Source organism: Colias philodice, chromosome 27 (assembly GCF_061535455.1).
Source record: "Colias philodice isolate Cphi_HAF_F1 chromosome 27, ilColPhil1 Martin Lab GWU primary, whole genome shotgun sequence".
Classification (NCBI taxonomy): Eukaryota; Metazoa; Arthropoda; class Insecta; order Lepidoptera; family Pieridae; genus Colias; species Colias philodice.
This window is the reverse complement of record NC_143112.1, coordinates 4,999,517-5,022,601: the sequence shown is the minus strand read 5'-3', so window position 1 is coordinate 5,022,601 and position 23,085 is coordinate 4,999,517. Positions and strand designations below refer to the sequence as shown.

The window sequence follows — 23,085 nt, the reverse complement described above, 5'->3', positions numbered from 1 at the left end:
AACCTGCAACCCACAACTGGGCTGAGCTATAAATAAGGTCCGCTAGCACCACCGTAGCCATACTTTACGAGCACTTCTAGTTTATAACCAAGGAGTACCCTAATCGTAAATATTTGAACGATTCCACCCGTCTCGGAATGTACCGAAACGGTTACACGCCCAAGTTATGGTTATATGCTTGTATTACATCACTGGCCTGCACTTCGAATGCTATGGTATGGTTATAGTAAATTTTCCATGAGAATGAATGGAATGTTCGAGATCAATATTGAACAATGTACATAATAATTCTTGATGTGGAAATAGGTACCCAGATAGTTTTAGTCTTCAAATATCTTAAAATATTTGATTATATGTAGTAAGAAAACTATCACGTCACCTTAACCTTGTACCTTAGTATTTTTTATACTAAATTTAAGTTTTTTTTTTAATAAATTAATGATTACGTTCATAACATAAAACTGAATGTTCTCCAGCAAGCATTTTGTATCGAAATACATATTTGCAATTTAATTCGACGCGCTCTCGGTTGAAATTCCCCTATCACGGTTCACAGTATTTCTTATAATATTACTTGATATTTAATAAATAATATACAAGCAAAACCAGCCCTTACGTACGTACATGTTAAACGAAATAACGCCTAAATTTAAAAGATAACGCGTCCTTTGTGTGAATATGTAATTTCAGACAAATTTTGATAGACTAAAATACTGAAACGCTAATTAAAATGCCTAACAACATGTTTACGAGAAAATATGTAATTTGCTTTGAAAACGCTGAAGTCTGCTTTGTAATTATTATGACTATAAAATTGGATACTCTCATAACTTTGTATAGTTTTCGTTAATTAAATCTTATATATAAAATTCTCGTGTCACAATGTTAGTCTGCATACTCCTCCGAAACAGGTGGACCGATTCTCATGAAATTTTCTGTGCATATCGGGTAAGTCTGAGAATCGGCCAACATCTATTTTTCATACTACTTATATATAAAATTCTCGTGTTGTGACACGTCTCACGTCTCGTGTGTTTCGGAGGAGTATGCAGACTAACATTGTGATGTTAGTCTGCATACTCCTCCGAAACGGGTGGACCGATTCTCATGAAATTTTCTGTGCATATCGGGTAAGTCTGAGAATCGGCCAACATCTATTTTTCATATGTACCACGGGCGAAGCCGGGGCGGACCGCTAGTATTATGTAAGATAAATGCTTTTATTATTTTCCAAATAGTCTATTACATATATGATAAAAGTACACTCAACCTAAAACTACCATTAATTGATACTTGACTTATGACGATTATTCTCAATACACGACAAATCCTTAAAAAAACTTTTCCATACCTACAAATAACATTCTTACATTACTGTACAAGTAAAGTGTAAACCCATAGTTAATCACTAGTATTATTCGAAACAATGCATTACTCAAATAGTTATCTTATAATCATACAACATACATTAAACAAAGAAGCACACTATGTGCTGAACAATCATTAATATAATGACATCATATATCAACATAAGACAACATATAACACACAGTACTATCCTACTTTATTATCTTAATATACAGGGTGTAATCGTTAAGTGTGCACAGGCGATTTTTCCGTAAGTATTACAGATAACAAAAAACTTTAAACCGATATCGAAAGTGCTTAACCTAATGAGTAAAATGGCCGTAATAAATTTTTTAAAAATAAATCGAGAAATATCAAAAAAAATATCTTTAAACCCTCCCATACATTAAGTATGAAATATGAATATCCCATATACATTTAGTATGAAAAATTTTAGCTTTCTTTTTCTTTTTTTGGTATTCTGCTTTAATTACTTCGCAAATTTGAAGTGACATTTTCCACGTTTTTCCGGACATTTTTACGTATTTTCCGGATATTAAATGCGTGAAAATGTCCGGAAAATATCCGGAAAATGCGTGAAAATGTCCGGGAGAAGCGTGGAAAATGCTCGGAAAATCCCCGGATTATGCCTGGGAAATTCCCGGAAAAGGCCTGGAAAATATCCGGAAAATGCGTGAAAATGTCAGGAAAATGCGTGGAAATGTCCGGAAAATATCCGGAAAATGCGTGAAAATATCCGGAAAATGCGTGAAAATGTCCGGAAAATGCGTGAAAATGTCCGGAAAATATCCGGAAATGCGTGAAAATGTCCGGAAAATATCCGGAAAATGCGTGAAAATGTCCGGAAAATGCGTGAAAATGTCCGGAAAATATCCGGAAAATGTGTGAAAATGTCCGGGAGAAGCGTGGAAAATGCTCGGAAAATGCCTGGAAAATGTCGCATTTTCCGGATATTTTCCAGTCATTTTCCATTTACTTTCGATATCAGTTTAAAGTTTTTTGTTATCTGTAATACTTACGGAAAAATCGCCTGTGTACACTTAACGATTACACCCTGTATATAAATCTCGTATCACAATGTTTGTCCTCAATGGACTCCTAAACCACTTTAACCGATTATAATAAAATTCGCACACCATGTGCAGTTCGATCCAACTTGAGAGATAGGATAGTTTAAATCTCAAATCGTTTTAGAGAAAGCGGGCGAAGCCGCGGGCGGTAAGCTAGTATTATTATAGACGCAAAAGTTTGTGAGGGTGGATGTATGTGTATGTTGTTTGTCACTTTTTCACGCAAATACTACTGAACCAATGCGTTTGAGATCAATCAACTTTAATGTCCTTTACTAAAAGCTATGTCTTAACAAATTATAGATACAACAGACAGACAAAAGACGCCTCCTGTGTCACAAAGACGACAAAAGATTATTTCGTAATTAGATTTACAATACCATTTATATTGCAAAGAGAAATTTCAAGCGCTTACATCTCTTTTTTATACGAAAAGAACTGACAGGCAATCTCCATAGATTTAAATAGAATGTCTTGTATAATACTGAAGGATCAAGCTGATACTTTAGAATAAAGCATAATTTTTCAGTTCAATGTTTAAAGAAACTAAGAAAACAGACATCCATTTCACCTCACTATAAATCTGTCCCTGACTAAAAACAATTTCAAAATATCTTGTATAAATGAAACCTGTTGAAATCAGGAAAAACGATGCAACATAACAATAACGATACATCTACCATATCAATGAGTTATTCCTGCGATCCAATCTTACGCGTATAATAATGAATGAGTTACCAAGTACCTGACTAATTAAAACAAACACAGAGCCAACAACAATCAATAACCACACTACAGCACACTTCCCAACATTACTTCACAACTAATAACTAACAACCAACAACATAACACCCCTATTCTTTACAACATAATTAGTCCAACAAATCCAACATCCAAACTTCGCGATATCACGCATTCAATCACATCACGTCATCCCACGTCTGATATCAAACCATTTCATACAACATCGACGGATATCATAACTGTCAGTTTGTTGGACACAATATCAGGCGAAAATAGCAAATACCCACATTCGTACCCTCGTCGAAAAACACGACAAGTTGACACAGGTCAGCGTTGGACGCAAGAATGACGCTAACAATGTTTAGAATTTGGGGAGGTAAGATATTTATTAAATAGTTACAAACTGGACCCTGATATATGGTCATTAAGCTAACGATACTTAGATTGTACATGAGAAATGTTTGGACAGCGGACAAAATATTGTAGGTAGGTACTATAATCAAATAAGAATTTCTATTGAATTCGAGGCGTAGATAACCCGATGTACTCGTGTCATGTCGTGTCATCGTTTTAAATATTGATTACTAGAAAAGAACTGAAATAATAGGATTGGAAATTCCAAAACTTGAAGACCCAATTTTGTATCATATCTAATTAAACATTGAGGAAACATAAACGATAAACTGTGACTTCATAAAATATACCTAATACTTCAACTTTCCTCAATCAAAACTAACTTCTTTATGTATTCTATAAACGATAGAACGCTTTATCTTAAAAAAAGCTCACGTGTACACCTACCTATTTTTCATATTATGTTAATTTCTAGCTACGATAAAATAAAAAGTGGTGAGGTCGGTTCAAATACCATGGAAACTGGTTTGTGACCTTGTGGAATGAGAACCGAACAAAAAACGAAGATTTTCATATCATTGTCATTGTGCACAAGACGATCGGAGTTCGGACTTACAAGAATAAATGGAAGTTTTATTGTAACACAGGTTGATTCACGTAACTTCGTCTTTTCTCATACGGAATATTTGTATCATATTTGCAACTTTATTCACACAATAATGACAATATTATTATTGCTGGAAAAAATGTAAAATCTAAATCAAATAAAAAATCAATCATATAATTTGGAAATCTTTGTAATCAGATTTGCAAATTAATCATTTGAATTTGAAATTTATCAACTGAAACCCTAGTAAAAAAAGTAGTTTCTGTTTCCTCGTTCGTAGCAACAATCATGTAATCAGACAAATTCATCTGCTATTCTATAAAAAAGAAAATGGTAAATAAACGCAACGTATAATGTGTTGATAAGCTCATTCTTTGAACTTACACATCGACAGATCGTGCAAAATTGCGTATAATCAGATTACGCTATAAAAAGGTAAACGTAGCATTAGCGATTTCAAAATGTAGCTTTCGTGATGAAATAATGATAATAAACATTGTAAAAACGTCTTTTTGAAAAGCGAAAGCTTTTAGTGATGATTAAAATAATAGCAAATATCCAATATGCCTCATTTTAACATGAAATCAAATAACACATACCATAAAAAGCATACCGTTTAACGTATTACTTTAAAATTCGGTTATATTCCTGTCGACTTCTGCATTTTAATAACACCAAAAAAAACAAAATATGAACCTAAATCATCCGAATTATGAAGGCTTTTCACAAGAAGCGTACAACGTCCAATTTAGCTGAACAAACGTACGCCTCGTGATATTTATTGCAAGCGCGCGTAGCTATACAAATTACTTATGTACGCATTACTGAGATAAGGATATTTATTCATTTATTGTCAGTGGAATATTTCGTAACGCAACGTTTGCAAACATTTTAATCGTTTGAAAATCGTTATAGGTTGATATAGCGAAACATCGTATGTTGTGCAAGCATTATATTCAACGTGTGCATTAACTGTTTATTTGGTACTAGCTTTCCGCCTGCGGCTTCGCCCGCGTTTTCAAAGAAAAACCCGTTCCCGTAGGATTTCCAGGATAAAACCTGTCCTATGGTCCTTTCTCGGGTATCAAAATATCTCTATACCAAATTTCATGCAAATTGGTTCAGTAGTTAAGGCGTGATTGAGTAACAGACAGACAGACAGAGTTACTTTCGCATTTATAATATTAGTATGGATTATGTATTTTTTTCATTGTTACAAGTACTTTATTGAAGGGAATGTAGACGACATAAAATATCTCTCTTATGTGAGCAAAAAGAGAAAATTCTGTGTCGCATAAAGACGGATTAAGGAAGAATCGTGAAATGATTATCGATTTCAGTTTTTAGATAACTAAGTCGACTCGTGGTTGATTACTTGCCATGAAATATGTCGATATTTTGAAACATTCTGTACACAAAAACAATACCCATTCATTAGAAATTCTCATCCTCCATCCTCATAACCAACTTCAAAGCTGTATTCATTCAATTAGAACATTTCTAGAAACCCCGTTCAACCCTAAAGTTTAAACCAATAACCTTTCAGATCAGACATGATATTATTAACTGAGACGAACTTCGCAACGCAACGATCATAGTCGACAAACGTTAACTTCGCAATGGCAAAGTTAACCGACGTCTAGAACTTACTAATTTGACAGATGATATCTTGCTCCATAAACTAATTAAGGTATACAACGTTGATCTAAATTTCTACCTTTGCCCGAAGCTAAAGGAATGAGAAATCACATCTAGAAATAAACTTTTCGTATCGTAAATATCTCGTGTTTTGCTAATAATATACCTACTCATTTTTAACTAAGTGGATACATTGTTCCTTGTTTTACCTTTTCTAAATATAACCTATATAGTTTACACCTTTCTATTCCCTACTTTTATAAGAGGCGAAATACATTCAATTTAATTAGCTTACAGAATGTAATTGATAATTCAATCAACCATCGGCATACATTATACATTGTTCCTTGTAACGAAAAATAAAAAAGAATTCCTTGTTCCCAAAACAGATCGAACTTACACTAATACAATTTATTGGCTGTACCAAATACATTTTCCGGCAATGGCCATAGGCTATAGGGGTAAAATAGTATCGTCCAGCCACGATAAAATAACAAAGGCTACGGATGCGTCTCGTGGGGACTCGTGGGCAATATCTATTTATCCATATCATTGGCCATTATAGCTAAATAGGCGAACGGGCGTAAGCTTTTCTATTTCCAGGGTAGATTCTATGTAAATCTATAAAACACGTTGTGTACCTGTACTTTACAAGATAACAGTGTATACAATTATTTTCTAAATATCAAGTTTGTTTATCAGTAGCAGAAAGAATTTACCTACAGTATGATTAGATGTTTGTATATAATTCGAGAATTGAACTTTTTCAAAATTGATACAGGACATAACGAACTACGGATATCTAATCTTTGAATGCATACACGCTAGCATAAACACTATTACTAGCTTTAACATGTGATGTAATCAACGAGCTTGTTAAAAAGCATTCCACGAAATCCATCCCAATTTCATTACAACTACATCTACAAATTACGCGAACTACAAACCAAACAAACTCATCTATGTATAAACATGCACAAAACTGCAATGTCTGTTTGCGCAGTAGTTGCGACTCATTTAAATCCCGTTTCAGTTTTATTTTGTTTAACTTAAAAATCTCCGCAACTCGCCCGCAAAACATTTCAGTCCCCGTTGAATGCGCTCCGCGAACAATGGCCAAACATTACGCCCGTATTTTGTGTAACGATGAATACTTACCGGATTTATGCAGTTTTTAAATTGTAAAATAGCTTTACGGACGTCGCTTCGTACCGACCACGTAGTACAATATTGTAAGCGCTTTTATATTGCTAAAGTTAAATTATAAAACATAAACTGTCTCGAAGGACCATGTCGTTCACAAAAAGCTTCGCGAGCGTCGCAAATTTTTTCGGATTAAGCTATTCCTATGCGTGTATTATATTCTCATATTGAGCAAAGAATGAATGTTGAAAATGTATAACTTACATTCATATTCAAATACGTACCATCAGATCATTCTATTCGACTACATTGAGCACATTTCCATACTTGCAAGGACATTTCACCGTCGAACGTCTCGACAGAGTAATAATATTCCTAGTAATTACAAATTACATGTTCTATTAATATTCTAGCTGTTCACCCTCGCCCTGGAGGAGCGTCATCGACCAGTTAATAAGTAAAATGGACGCAACAAAGAGTTTAGGAAAACAACTTTTTAATTAACGGCTGCGCGTTGGTCCTGGGTGACAAAGACCTTATTTTAAATATAAGCTTTGAAAAACTCGATCATTTCTTTAGAAATCTTCTTAAAATTAGCTTTTACACTTTTAATCATTTTTACGGGAAAGCTGTTTACAGCTCGACTTATAATTTGTACTTCTTTTTTAGAAAATTCCATCGGAAACCATTTTCTTTGAACATTCGTAAAAGAAATAAGCATAAAGCATTATTGGCTTTTTATTTAATTCTTTATAATAAATATAATACAGAGATATCCTTTATCATTTCTAATCCGTATTTTATTAGAGGTAAGTACTAAGAAGTAGTTAAGATGAACTCAAGTGGTAATAAAGAAATAAGGAGTCTAGGACCTTTTAGAGCACTCGACGACTAAATCATAAAACTTCTTCAGAACTTTTTCCTTTGATATTTAAAGCTCCTGACCATTCTAGAAGAAAACGAATAAACAGCTCGAGTTTTATACCCTTCTTTGCTGAAGTACCTTATACGATTTTCTAGGATTAGACCCATTGTTGTGTGTATAGGTACCTATACTAAATATAATAATTTGATTTCAAGCAATTAGGTTGACATACCCATGTACCTACATACATAGGCGAACATTTTTATGAACAAACACAACATCATATGAATTAAATATGCATACAAATAAACAATTACAAAGCTAAATCTCATCACGTATTCGCTATGACTCACAAAACTTAAAAGTAGGAAAAACACTTTTAGCAGATTTTTTACGAGGCGATTAGTGAATGCTTACAGACGGTATTTTTAGCTGGGACGCTAAAGGTCGTTATGGTATATTTATTTTGTAGAAATACTGCGTAATTAGTTCAACTTAGACGAGGCTATTTACAGTCCAGGCATTTTGTTGCTAAATATGTGGTATCATAAATTGGTAAATTAACAGTGAGGTATATACCTCCAATGCCTTCTCTGCGTAGGTATTTTTTTTCCTTATTCCCTATGCAGGCAAGATTTATTTGGAGATAAGATTTTAAAATCGTTCTTTCTTAAATGACTAGAGAGTAATTTTTGTCAACGGTACTTCTATTGTATAAGCTCGGTATATCAAATCAATTTAATCCATTGGCCTTGTAAGGGGCGCTTAGATTTTAATTTTAATTTCTTTAGCTTGACACACATCCCTAATTTAGCTCTATAAAAAAGCTAAATATCAAAACAAATTGTATACCTAGTGGAAAACCCACATTATAATGTAAACATTCTTATCGTTTAAAATGTCCTACAAACCAATGACTCAGCACAGTTACTATACATTAACTTCACTATATGAATTTTATTACCGACCGACAATATTATAATAGTGTCTTTACAACTCCATTGAACATTCACAATAATAACTACTGTGTGTCAGCGTAAAACAAGAACATAACAAGAGAGATACTGACACGTGCTAGCTCGTGTTACGGCTAATGTGTCGATTCTAGTGTAATATGAACCGTCTGTATTGTTTTAATGTGTCTGCAGGGAGAATTGAAATTGATGTTAATTAACCGTTGGGAACGACTAAAGTTTTGAACGTATTTTAAGCTTTTAATAGTATATAAATTTTGGAACGTATTAATGCAAATGAAAAATAAATGAAGTATTATAAACATGTACATAAGTTTTAAGCCGAAAGATTGTATAAATCAAAATACAAACAATATAATGAAAATAAAATCTCTATAAAAATGTTTGCAATGCAAAGAAAACTACATTGAATTCAAACTCTCGTTCAAAGTTCACTTACAATATAAAGCTCGAAAATGATAATACCACGCTACAAAACCATGCACCTAATTACAATTTCCCACAACACACTAAATTCCATTAACTGACCGACCACCAATTAAATCCGGTAATTAATCGTATTAGTATTGTTGAATAATCAACAAAATTATAACGCTAAGCTATGTTATTCAATCAAAGCTTAATTAAATGTCTTTCAGAATTCATTGATTCGTTTATAGCACTATTAATTTTCGTCATACAGTTGTTGACTATAAGATAAAGTTGGAATGCTCAAGTACTTTCTTTTAAACAAAACTTTACACAAATTACAACTAAGCTTTTATCCAAATTGTTGTCTGATCGTAATATCAACATGTTATTTTCCGCGCAATCTCATCTTACAATTCTATATGTATCTATAATAGAACTTCATATTATACATAGAGTTTAGACTAAAAGCTATTACACTTTACAGCGATTCCTTTGCAGGCGTATTACGTTGTTTATGCAATGCTTCACATTTAACATGAATATTATACCATTTAGTTAACTAGCAACCACAGCTAGCAACCCTGTAAAAGTACACATTCTCCACACACCTACAACACACGCGACCAGTCATGAACGCGGAAACTTCCGTACACAATGCAGCTATCGACACGACGCGACGATGGAATGAATGGCATAATTGAGTTAATAGAACCAGTTTAATATTCATCTGCTGCTGGGCACGGCGAATGTGGGTCATGACGTGTCTTTATGGCTGCATTTCTATAGTGGCTGTGACACGCGACATCGCTCGTGTGTTCAATTTTGAAAAAAAAGGTACTGAATGTATTTGTATTTTAACTCTACTCAATTCAAATTCCGGAAAAAAAACAGTGAGATAAAATAAAAGCACTCATAAATGTGAATTTGATTATAATCACAACTTTGTCTTTACTGTTATTAAAATAAACTAAGAAAAACACCTTCAACGTACAGGTATTAATTTTTTTTCCATTTTTCTAATACTCAGACAGAACCGCATTTGAGCTATATACCTAACATTTAAACTATATATCCCTTTTATTTAAAACAAGATCAATTCAATAGTTTTGCATGACTGAGTGAATGAGCAAGACCATTGTTTTTTAATATACCAAGGAAGTTAAACATTAACACACTGCTTTTTGTCTGCATAAAAAGTAAATTTAATTTATTACCTACTACGTTATTTTAAGAATCACTATAAGAGCGATCATGTTATTCAACAAATACTTCGTAAATTAATGTATGTTTAAAAACATCCCTCATCTTACATCAAGTAAAAAAACTTATAACTATCATAACATCGTCCTACTAATCTTTCAATCGCTAGGTACGTAAGTACGTACTTACTGCGTACAAAGTAAAATATATTTATTATTTATTAATTTGTACCTATTATGTTACCTAAACTGAAGTTTACGCTTAGTAAACCTTCTTTCAGAACAACCAACTAATAACGAATAATACAGGATCCAAATTGATGAGCAAAACTAACAACTTGTATCTATATGAAGGTAGGCAGGTACATCTTCCTTAAAATACTATATACATATTTCCATTGCCTTTCTTCCAACGTCTTCCAAACATACTACCAACCAATACACATACATTACACTCCATCATCATACAAAACCTACACACTCGGCTCCCTAGTACCGACCCATTTCGCGAACTAACCGCTCCAGGGCACCCGTTGAAAACCGCATGCTATCAGAACGCCATAGGCCTTGAGATATAAAACCGACCTTTTAAAATTTCGTGCTCGTTCTAATCAAAAAAGCGCAGTGTTATTTTGCCGAATAAACTTTAAAAACATGCAACGTTAACTATAGTATCAAGGTTTCAATAATAGCCCAGTGAAATTAGGTAAAAAAAGGGGTCAACCTCGGAATGAAAGATAATAAGCTGGAAATTGGTAAAAACCTTTGTTTTGTTACCCTAAATATTGTCTCAAAAGTCACAAATGCTATCGTGTCCGCGTCTTAAGATATTGAAGGTCAAAGGTCACAAAAAATGATTTTTCGCGAATATCTCGGTTCCTATTGCTTAAATGATATTTTCACCTATTATGAAAGTTGGAGAGTATAAAATTCTCTACAACTTTTGTCTAAACTTTTTTTTTATACGATCAACCGTTTTTGCGGTAGAGCGCGAAGAGTGCGCAGCGTACAGTCATATATTAGTCCGTTTTCTTATGGGCATGCTTGTATGGAAAGGTATACATTTTTGAGTAAAGCAATGCCATTTGGTACGAATGTTGTACTCGTCCACCTAAGCCCAAATCGCCCGGTAGCCAGTCTTTACTCCCCTGCAGAAAGGAGGGAGGGGGGGTTATAGAACAGAGCGCCCGGCGCTCCGAAAAAAAATTCTGGCGGAGCCATTTGGACCTTTGAGTCGAGTTTGGTATCGTTTTCAGATAACTAGATGATGCCTGATTCATTCCCCATACCAGTTTTTTAGGTTTCCCTAGCAAAATATGTCACAATCCTTAAAATAAAGAACTTTTGGTAGTGGCAAAATCCAAACAAACCAGTATATTTTCATATTTTTGTATTAAACCTGGTTTATAAAAAAATACTGTTTGAAAGGCCATTTAATGCAGATTATTAAAACATTAACATGTTATATATATTTTACCATTGTCAATGTAAAATTAATTATAGAAAGTATAGTAACGCTCGTTAGCGCAGCATAGGGGACGGCTAATAGACCTGAAAAATAAGCGATACCACAGCGATACTAACAAACAAAAACCAGCCAAGTGCGAGTCTGACTTGTTCATCGAGTGTTTCGTACTTATTTGTCCCATATCATGTTAACTTGTCTGGTAGAACCTCGTTAACTGATACACACACACTTTCGTCTTTATAATATTAGTGTGATTTTAAATCATCTTTAAATTATAAATGAAGTCAGGTAACATTGTTAAAAATAAAGATATATAATAATAGAACGTTTTTGTATTAATAATAATGACAACCACCTCCACAATTACATAATTCGGTACATTTGAGCTGGCATATTCAATCCGGAACTACAAGATTTCACGTACCAACATCTTATCAATTCAAAGCTTCTCTTTTCTTTTTATTACAGATGGGCAAGGAATATTTTGATTTTTTTTAGGCCCCCAAATATATACACTATATACAGCCTGTAAAACTGCCCTTGAGGTGTGTTGTTTAAGGGCAGCTTCTGTGGGAGGCAAATTTTCGATCTGCCTATCTGTGTTTGTTTAAAATTTGTTTGCAACTCTCATTTACTGTCACAGCGGGGTAAGATGTGAAAAAGAAACATGTACTTATAATACTTATAAAAAAATATAAGTTCTGGATAAGAGCATCTTTAAAATATTGAGACCGTCCTTACGCTATCATGCATTGTAATAACAAACTTTTCAATTTCACTGTCTGTATATTTGCCACTGTAAAGTGTTTCAAATCCTCGTGTGACATTCGGATATGCCTTCCATACCTTACTTACTTATACATATACTTAAATGCATGTGTACCTATAGTTCTTTTAGACCTTCTAGCTTTGGAACACACGATATCCTGTACTAGCCATATCTTTCGACTGTTCTTATAAACAATAATTCTTATTAACACTATTTTGGCTTCTACTACTATATCGTGTGTTCCAAAGCTAGAAGGTCTAAAAGAACTATAGGTACACATGCATTTAAGTATATGTATAAGTAAGTAAGGTATGGAAGGCATATCCGAATGTCACACGAGGATTTGAAACACTTTACAGTGGCAAATATACAGACAGTGAAATTGAAAAGTTTGTTATTACAATGCATGATAGCGTAAGGACGGTCTCAATATTTTAAAGATGCTCTTATCCAGAACTTATATTTTTTTATAAGTATTATAAGTACATGTTTCTTTTTCACATCTTACCCCGCTGTGACAGTAAATGAGAGTTGCAAACAAATTTTAAACAAACACAGATAGGCAGATCGAAAATTTGCCTCCCACAGAAGCTGCCCTTAAACAACACACCTCAAGGGCAGTTTTACAGGCTGTATATAGTGTATATATTTGGGGGCCTAAAAAAAATCAAAATATTCCTTGCCCATCTGTAATAAAAAGAAAAGAGAAGCTTTGAATTGATAAGATGTTGGTACGTGAAATCTTGTAGTTCCGGATTGAATATGCCAGCTCAAATGTACCGAATTATGTAATTGTGGAGGTGGTTGTCATTATTATTAATACAAAAACGTTCTATTATTATATATCTTTATTTTTAACAATGTTACCTGACTTCATTTATAATTTAAAGATGATTTAAAATCACACTAATATTATAAAGACGAAAGTGTGTGTGTATCAGTTAACGAGGTTCTACCAGACAAGTTAACATGATATGGGACAAATAAGTACGAAACACTCGATGAACAAGTCAGACTCGCACTTGGCTGGTTTTTGTTTGTTAGTATCGCTGTGGTATCGCTTATTTTTCAGGTCTATTAGCCGTCCCCTATGCTGCGCTAACGAGCGTTACTATACTTTCTATAATTAATTTTACATTGACAATGGTAAAATATATATAACATGTTAATGTTTTAATAATCTGCATTAAATGGCCTTTCAAACAGTATTTTTTTATAAACCAGGTTTAATACAAAAATATGAAAATATACTGGTTTGTTTGGATTTTGCCACTACCAAAAGTTCTTTATTTTAAGGATTGTGACATATTTTGCTAGGGAAACCTAAAAAACTGGTATGGGGAATGAATCAGGCATCATCTAGTTATCTGAAAACGATACCAAACTCGACTCAAAGGTCCAAATGGCTCCGCCAGAATTTTTTTTCGGAGCGCCGGGCGCTCTGTTCTATAACCCCCCCTCCCTCCTTTCTGCAGGGGAGTAAAGACTGGCTACCGGGCGATTTGGGCTTAGGTGGACGAGTACAACATTCGTACCAAATGGCATTGCTTTACTCAAAAATGTATACCTTTTCCCATAAGAAAACGGACTATATGAGCTAATGCAGGGTCAAGCGTGAGTTACGGTTATAATTAAAAAAATTATAATTATTAAGCAATGCCCATTATTTCTGTACTTATTCTTAATTAATATATTTAATTATTCAACTATAGTATATTATTAATTCTGGATTATCTATTTTAGTTATATTTTAAAATAATAAGACAGTAAGGAAATATATTTTAGATATATCTTTATTTTTCACTAGCGGGCCGCCCCGGCTTCGCCCGTGGTACATATTTCGCAATAAAAAGTAGCCTATGTCCTTTCTCGGGTATCAAAATATCTCCATACCAAATTTCATGTAAATTGGTTCAGTAGTTTAGGCGTGATTGAGTAACAGACAGACAGACAGAGTTACTTTCGCATTTATAATATTATGAGATTGATATGTTGACGGGCTGCTACACTTGTTGGTGGAAGTGTTGACAATTGTACAGGTTTATTTAGTTTTGTTAATTTGATGAATTGCGTGTAGCGGAAATAATCAAGGTTGTCCTCAGATTCTGGAGCATTATATAATGCCAAAAAGATGCGCACTCCATTTTAAAATAAAGTTTGTACGGGGCAGTTTTCTTGTTGAAATACTTCCACCAGTTTATCCAAATTGGTAATTTTCTCCAATGCTCTAGTAACACTTTTTTTTCTTTTTTTAAATCGGCTATAAATAGAAATGATCATAGGGTAGGGACAAGTATTTCCAGTTATATAAGTATTTAAAAATTTACACGTTTTAAAGGAAACATATATAATGTCGTTTTATTTTAAAATATAACTAAAATAGATAATCCAGAATTAATAATATAACTACTATAATTGAATAATTGCTTAATAATTATAATTTTTTTGTCAATAATTGACTTTATACAACGTACTGATAACCGTAACTCACGCTTGACCCTGCATTAGCTCATATATGACTGTACGCTGCGCACTCTTCGCGCTCTACTTCAAAAACGGTTGATCGTATAAAAAAAAAGTTTAGACAAAAGTTGTAGAGAATTTTATACTCTACAACTTTCATAATAGGTGAAAATATCATTTAAGCAATAGGAACCGAGATATTCGCGAAAAATCGTTTTTTGTGACCTTTGACCTTCAATATCTTAAGACGCGGACACGATAGCATTTGTGACTTTTGAGACAATATTTAGGGTACCAAAACAAAGGTTTTTACCAATTTCCAGCTTATTATCTTTCATTCCGAGGTGAAACCCCTAATATGACTGGGCTATAAATGATTGGCACCGTTTAGGAATATGTTGAAGAGGCTCTATTATATAATCTCGTCAGTTTCTAACAAAGAGATAAGTAATTATTGTTAAAACAATTCAATAGAGTCAGTGTGAGTATCAAATATAAATATCATTCCTCCGTAAATTGCTAATTTAACGAATAATTGTTGATTTAATCAAACCTGAACAAAATTTACATTAAAAAAATTAAATATCATGATCTCACATTATTTTCATAAGAATAAAACATAAAATTAACAGAATATTCCCATATGAACCGGTTTATTAATTCATAACAACATTATAACTTATAACCATATTATGTTGAATAATTCAAATAAGAAACCAACGTGAACTGCACAGCACAGCAGAACAAAATAAAAACAAAACCAAAGCTGCATGTAAACACAGTGTATAATATTACAAATGACAAGTACAAAATATGTATGGGTGCTGAATCTCAATGCTGTGACGTAAGCGCTCGTAGGACGCAATTAAATCTAACGACCTCAATGTACCTATTATTATTTGCGTTAGGCTGATTGCAGACGATTGTATTATTTTAACAAAATGCGTAATCACTACAGTTAAACGTAAAAAATACCAAATCTAAAAGCTGAATCAAAAATACCAAAACTGTAGGGCAAATTATTGATGATATTTGTGAAAATGATATAGGTATTAGGTGTGTATTTTCTAACGATTTCATAAAAAATCAATGATCTAAATAAATTAAAGGCAGCGATTAGCGAAGCGAAGCAATATCATATACTTGTGTCGTTATTAAAAATTACCTAAGCCTATATGTATATAACGCCTGCCATATAAGGTTTGGAAATATAATTTCACCAAATACAAATACACGATCTTTCTACCACTAAAACTATAACTGCACCTGCATCTGACAATCTTCTTTTTAACTCATCTACATTCACAATACCAACGTTCAAAATTCAAATCCAAAATCCAAATCAAATCCCACAAAGTTCAAATTCACATACAAAGCCTCAACGACCTTCATAAGGCATTTACACATTCCACATAATATTACCTGCCCATTAATATTCCCAGCAAGCGTAGTGTGTAAAACACCTAACACCACCAAACACCTACGTTAAGCATTCAATTACCTCACTACACATGAACCTAACTTGTATATTATATACACATATACATATATAGGTGCTTATAAGCATTCAATTACATAACCTGTATACAGGGTGTCCCACTGTTGGTATACTAAGCTCAAAGGAGGTTATAGTTTTGCATACGCTGAGTACGTAAAAAATAATTAAAAAATTCCAGACGCATTTTTTTTTCAAATAGATGAATTCTTAAAACTCTATGTGTACACCCATAACAAGCGAGCCGCCCAACTTTGCCACCAGCACGTGAGCTATCGTTTAAGATTATGTTTTCATAGATAAAATGCTCATATTAGAGAAGCGGTATATGCCGGCTACGCGAAGCTAGAGAAGAAAACATGGATTTTCAGGAAAAATGTAGCAAAAAATTTTGGACGTAATTTTTTTTAAAGTATTTTTTACGTGATCAGTGTATGCAAAACTACAAGTTCCTTCGCGCTTAGTATACCAATAGTGGGACACCCTGTATATGTACACCTGTATATAGGTGCTTATAGCGCCAACCATTAATTACAACAATATTAAATTATTGACTACGTAATTCGATAATTAATACGCGATCGCACGTTTATAGGACCGTATTGAATAACGTATTAGAATATGAGATATTGTAGTGTGTTGGCTTGTTTGTTTATGTGTTTTTAACTCTACTGTATAATATGTATCGTAGCTTATAAATATTTACTTCAAAACAAGTATTATGTTACTTTTAAACACAGGTATATTATCCCTTATGAATTGCAAGATTTGAACATGAACCCTCCATGCCAAAATATAATTTACTAGCTGTGCCCCGCGGTTTTACCCGCAGATCTTCGCTCCTGTTGGTCTTAGCGTGATGATATAGACTTCATCGATAAATGAGCTTTCTAACACTGAAAGAATTTTTCAAATCGGACCAGAGATGAGCGCGTTCATACGAACAAACAAACTCTTTTACAGAAACAGCTTTACAATATTACAGTATCTAGATAACATAACCAGTAAGAAAAAAATACATATATGTATAAAATCTAACATTTACCTAAATCCTATATTCTATACCTATAACTATAAAATAATCTCTACCTCACGTAACAAATAAACATAATATAATCTTTTATTCACACATTATGCAAATGTTTATTATCATCGAAAAAATGAAGGTCAATAACCCCCGCACATAGTAACTAACTAGTTTAATCGTCACTACCTTTTTAATTTGTATCCCACGAAGTTGATAAAAAAGCTTTACTATAATAATTCATATTGTATAAAAAAAAACTAAAAAACACGTTTAAAATTGTGAAATTATTTTATAGTCAGCGATCCTTAATAAGTGTACAAAGTTTGAATTAAATATGCCTGTTTAGAAATTTAGAGTGGGTTAAAATCGAGTCTAAAGGAGTCGCTTACATACAAACATACAGATGAAGCTAATAAAAGCTTGTTAAAAACCATACAATCTGTTGAAAACGACAAAGTTATAACCATACACAGTTGACACTTTGTATTCTGGAAAGGCTTTTCATTTCGTCTCCCGAGTTTGCTACAAAACAACCTCTTCCCTACCCCTCGATTCAATTATCTCACAGACTTTCTGATTAAAACTATATTATATAATTTGCTCCAGATTTTCTTTAGAAATGAAACGGATTGTGTGAGTTTCCATTACGAACGAAGTCAAAAAGAAAATCTAGCTTATTGTCTCAGCAAAGATCGAATATAGGCGCGCGTATTCGTATCCAAAATGATTAGTTTTTTGTACTGACTAAAAATGTTTTAAACTCAACATACCGACGTCTTTATTCGCGCCATCTATAAATCTATCTATCTATCTATCTATCTATATCTATCTATCTATCTATACTAATATAAAGAGGAAAGGTTTGTATGTATGTATGTTGGTATGTTTGTACTTATGGTTTTCACGCATAAACTACTGGACCGATTTTGATGAAATTTGGCACAGATAATCTTTAGACCCTGAGAAAGAACATAGGCTACCTTTTATTGCGAAATATGTACCACGGGCGAAGCCGGGGCGGACCGCTAGTTTATAATATTATTCCAGAGGAAATATGTTCACTTATATTGGACAAACATAACGTTTATGTTTGTATATCATCAATCATTATGTTTCTCTTGTGTCGGCATATTTAATTTATACATGTTATCAATTACCTTGCCTTGACAATGCACGCTTAAACTTATTTGACTTGAATCCATTATTTCTAGGATATTCTGTAAACTCGACTTTGTCTATCTATAAAGTATGAACATAAAATCTCTGAGCTGCTCGTACTCTTCGTTCATTAAAACATTGGACTGAATTGTAATATGATTACAAAGATAAATATATATATCTGCTTTATGAAGCCCATCATTGTGAGGTATCACTGTCAAATATTATACAGAAAACTACCCTCATTAAACAAATAGATAACTTCATTACATATACAATATACCAGTAACCACGTCATTCAAACTACATACGAAAAACCTTGCAAATTAATTATCCTATGATAGATTAATCAAAAATATCAATCATATTCACACTAAACGCTAGCACAAACGCAGTCACTAAAACCGTCGATTGTAATTCAAAATGGCCGCCACGGGCATTAGGAGGTGCCGCTTAGCATACCTAATGCGTCCTCCATGTACGGCATACGACCATATAGCACATACAGAATTAGACGCCGATCATCATGATAAATATTGATCAAGATATGTATGCGATCCTTATAAATTCATGTGTTCCTGGTATTCCGGACTGGTGTACAGTTATTAAATAATTTATTTTTTTCACATTATTTATTCACATTTATAGCCAATACAATAATTGTGAACACATTTCGAACTATTATAAAAAACTGATAATAAGAAATCATTGATATATTAATATTATTTAATTTTATAAAGCTGAATAAGTAGTGTGTTTGTTTGAACGCGCTAATCTCAGTAACTACTGTTCCGATTTGAAAAATTATTTCGGTGTTAGATAGCCCATTTATCGAGGAAGGCTTATAGGCTATTTATCATCATGGTTAGACCGACAGGAGCGGAGACACGCGGGTAAAACCGCGGAGCGCAGCTAGTAAAACTATAAAAGCCCCTCAGTTCTCTCAAAATAAACATTTCTCTATAAATTTCAAACTAGTACCTACACGTGAGCTTTTGTACCTTAGCTTTGTTCAAAGCGAAACAAAATAAATCCCTCCAACTACAAACGTTTCTCAACTACACAATTCTTTTCTATTGACTTGTTCGAGTTTTGTCCGATTCTTTCTAAATTTAAACCACAACATTTGCTCTAGAATAATCGAGATAGAGATAACTGTTTACTGTATAACTTTGATAGTAAATCCCTGGTACAACATTTTGCCCTTTGCAATATATTAAATATAACGCACCTTCAAAAGAAAATCTAATTACGACCGCCGAAAACAAATCTTATTTGTTCTACGACGTTGTTGTACATATGTGTAACTGCTAGTCTATATTAAACTCACATTTTCTTTTTACTTAAATAAACGATAAAACATAGCCTATTGCATTGATTGCGCACATACTATTATTCCAATTAAAATAAGCACTTATCATGCGTGTTTTTTTTTCCTTACAAGCCTTGCACATCTTTAATGTATGTATTTAGATACACATTACACATACTTATGATCATTTATTGTTATACATATGTAGATACTTATTTTACAGACGATGCCACGAGCAAAAGTTAGTGTTAATTATTCCCAAACTTCACATAGCAAAGTTTACGTATTATTGCCTATTAGGAATACGGGAAGAAAGGAAAACCAATTTGCACCGCGTTCCGCAGAATTTCTGCATAATGTCCTTTTGAATATTTAGCGCTTTAGTTACTCAACTAATTTCTGTTTTGGAGTTCAGACCATTCGATTCCCGTTGTATATCTAACTATTATTGATTTCTCATACTGCACAACTTTGCTTACAGCTCTTATAGATTTTAATACGTTTGCGAGCTGGTATGTTGGTATTATTTTTAAAACATTCCTTTAATTAATTTAATACTCTGTTTTTGTATTCATTTTTAGTTTGTTATTTTTGGTAAAGATAGTATACCTACCTACCCCTTAGACCTACGTTTAACCGTTGGTAATTATACAGTAAAATATTACAGCAGCAGGAAGTGACCTCTCATTGAGTAATAGACTTGAACGGTCTATTTTTTTAATTTCTCCTTCTTGATATTAATAATAATCGTAGCCATTTTCTATATAAATCCTACCCAATGATCACGTTCCCTCATTAAACCAATATCTAGACTAGATAATCCAGTATATAATTATCACTACACATATCTAAATCATAATCGATCTACTTTCAGTGCAAAACATACAATTTCCAACTGGGCCGAGGTACCCACATGCACACATGCATATACGTATGCATGTATGTTTGTGTGTATGTATGTGCATATAACCAATTAGCACAGTTAAGTAAAGATAAGTCTAAGTGCACAAGTAATTAATGACTAAACGTTTGCTGCAATAATTTCCACGTGTTTCTCGTAAAGCTTGTTATTAATCAACTTAATTGAAAATAATTTAAAGTTATCTAAATGGGAAATGCCTTGAACGGCTTATGAAAGAGCTTTATAATTCGCAACGATTTTCCTGCCAAACGAATTTTTAATTAAACTTATAAATGTTCAACTATAAAATAAATATAAAGATTCGTTGATTCAGCGAGATGAAAGAAAATTTTCGATGTTAAATTTAATGCTAACATTTTTATATAATAGGCTCAGTTATTTAAGCAAAGTTACAGTAATATAACGACAAATAAATATGAAATTTCCCATTTAATCGTGTTTTCATACATATCCCGGAAAATAACCTTAAAAAATACAACAAATCATATTGATTCAAGATCAAAATATTACCATTTATAGCTGTTATCAGGACATGCCATAGACAAATATTTGTGTACACATAAACCAGAGATAATACAGACATTACGTCGTTGATAAGATACAGTGAGCAAATACCAAATAAGGTAGACCTTTTCGTCAATAAATGAAACTCAATGAAACGAAACGCATCGCACGCTAGTAACATTCGATTTTAAAATCAATGAAATATAATTTCATTACGCGTTAATCCGTGTACGAATAAATAACAACCGCACGAACCGGTCCGACAGGATCGCAACGATACAAATGTAATACAAACCACAAACTATATTTTTTTAACACTTGTATATTAAAACTCTCGAGTCGGTCTTCATGAAAGACTGGCCGGAAGGACACTACACTTCACTGTCATAAAAAAAAATAAACAGATCGAACTCAATTCGAGCTGATTCCACAGTCTGCACTCACAACACTTTTTTTCAGAAGCACGTGTTCGAAATTTGAAATCGCGAGTATGGAAAGCGCGTGCAACACGCCAACGCAGTGTTGCCATATATACAGATTTATCTGTATCTATACAGATTTTAAGACCACTATACAGATTACAGATTTGGCTTTACTTTTATACAGATTTTAGGTAAAGGACACTAACTATGATAAAATAATTGATAAGCAAAGTAAATTTTATACATTTGTTAAAACCTTTTTTGGATAAGGACACTACTATGATAAAATAATCCATTATCTAAGTATATTATTTTTATACAGTTGTTTAAATCCGGCAACATTCATGGCGTACATCGGGGATTTCCCTCGGAACAAACAAACAATAATTGTATATTCTTCTGGGGATTTCCCGAAACATGTATTTTGTTAACGAATGAATGTATTTGTTTCTTTTTAATGTTTGCAAATCAATCATTCGTTCATTACGATGATTACGAGTCGACTACGTTTTCTGATTACATGAAAGGATTTTTTCATCTATTAATTTAATTAAAACAAAAACCAGGAACCATTTAGGCACCGAAACGATGGAGGGGCTAATTTTGACAAAACAATTATTGAATAACGAGCCATGTTTTAAGCTCAATGTTCACAAGAAATTGATTAATAAAATGAATAAAAGTATGTATTTTTTTAATCAATAAAGTTTTAAGTACAATCCAATGTTTTCTTTAACAAACATACCATTCAGATTTTAAACAGCTTACGGTTTGATTTCATACAGATTTTATACAGATTTTTAGACTACTATATCCAGATTTATCGATTTGGCATGTGGCAACACTGCGCCAACGCCTCAGTACGCGACTGACGCTGCTGGCGCGCGGAAGGTCCGTGCGGCACACGCCCGAATTCCGTACCAAACATTGAATGCCACGCCCCAGTGTTTAGATCTCGTTGCTCTTAAGTTACGAGCTATTTCCATTCAAATATTGTTCACCAAACTCCGTGTGCAAGCTTGCCTTTAGGAAAGCATATCGATAATATTATTAAAGTTTCTATATATTATTAAAGTTAAATATTCTTAAAGAGGGCGCCCCCACGTTATCCACGCTATCATACATATTTTGAGGATATGTACGTACTGATTCGAATTCATTGTCTTTATACA

General features: G+C 33.2%; 1 protein-coding gene and 1 long non-coding RNA gene across 3 annotated transcripts in view; one reads left to right on the top strand and one right to left on the bottom strand.

Moving 5' to 3' along the window:
- The window catches only part of LOC149476631 (MAP/microtubule affinity-regulating kinase 3-like), a 148,249-nt gene extending 126,246 nt beyond the window's left edge, over window positions 1-22,003 (bottom strand). Inside the window, exon 1 of one of the 2 annotated variants that reach the window (XM_089711883.1) lies at window positions 21,787-22,003. The gene's annotated coding sequence lies outside the window, so the exon portion shown is untranslated. The remainder of the gene's footprint in view (window positions 1-21,786) is intronic. The other variant, XM_089711884.1, reaches the window with a different exon arrangement.
- LOC149476629 (uncharacterized) overlaps window positions 1-23,085 on the top strand; it is a 444,465-nt gene that overhangs the window by 371,117 nt on the left and 50,263 nt on the right. The window lies entirely within an intron of this gene.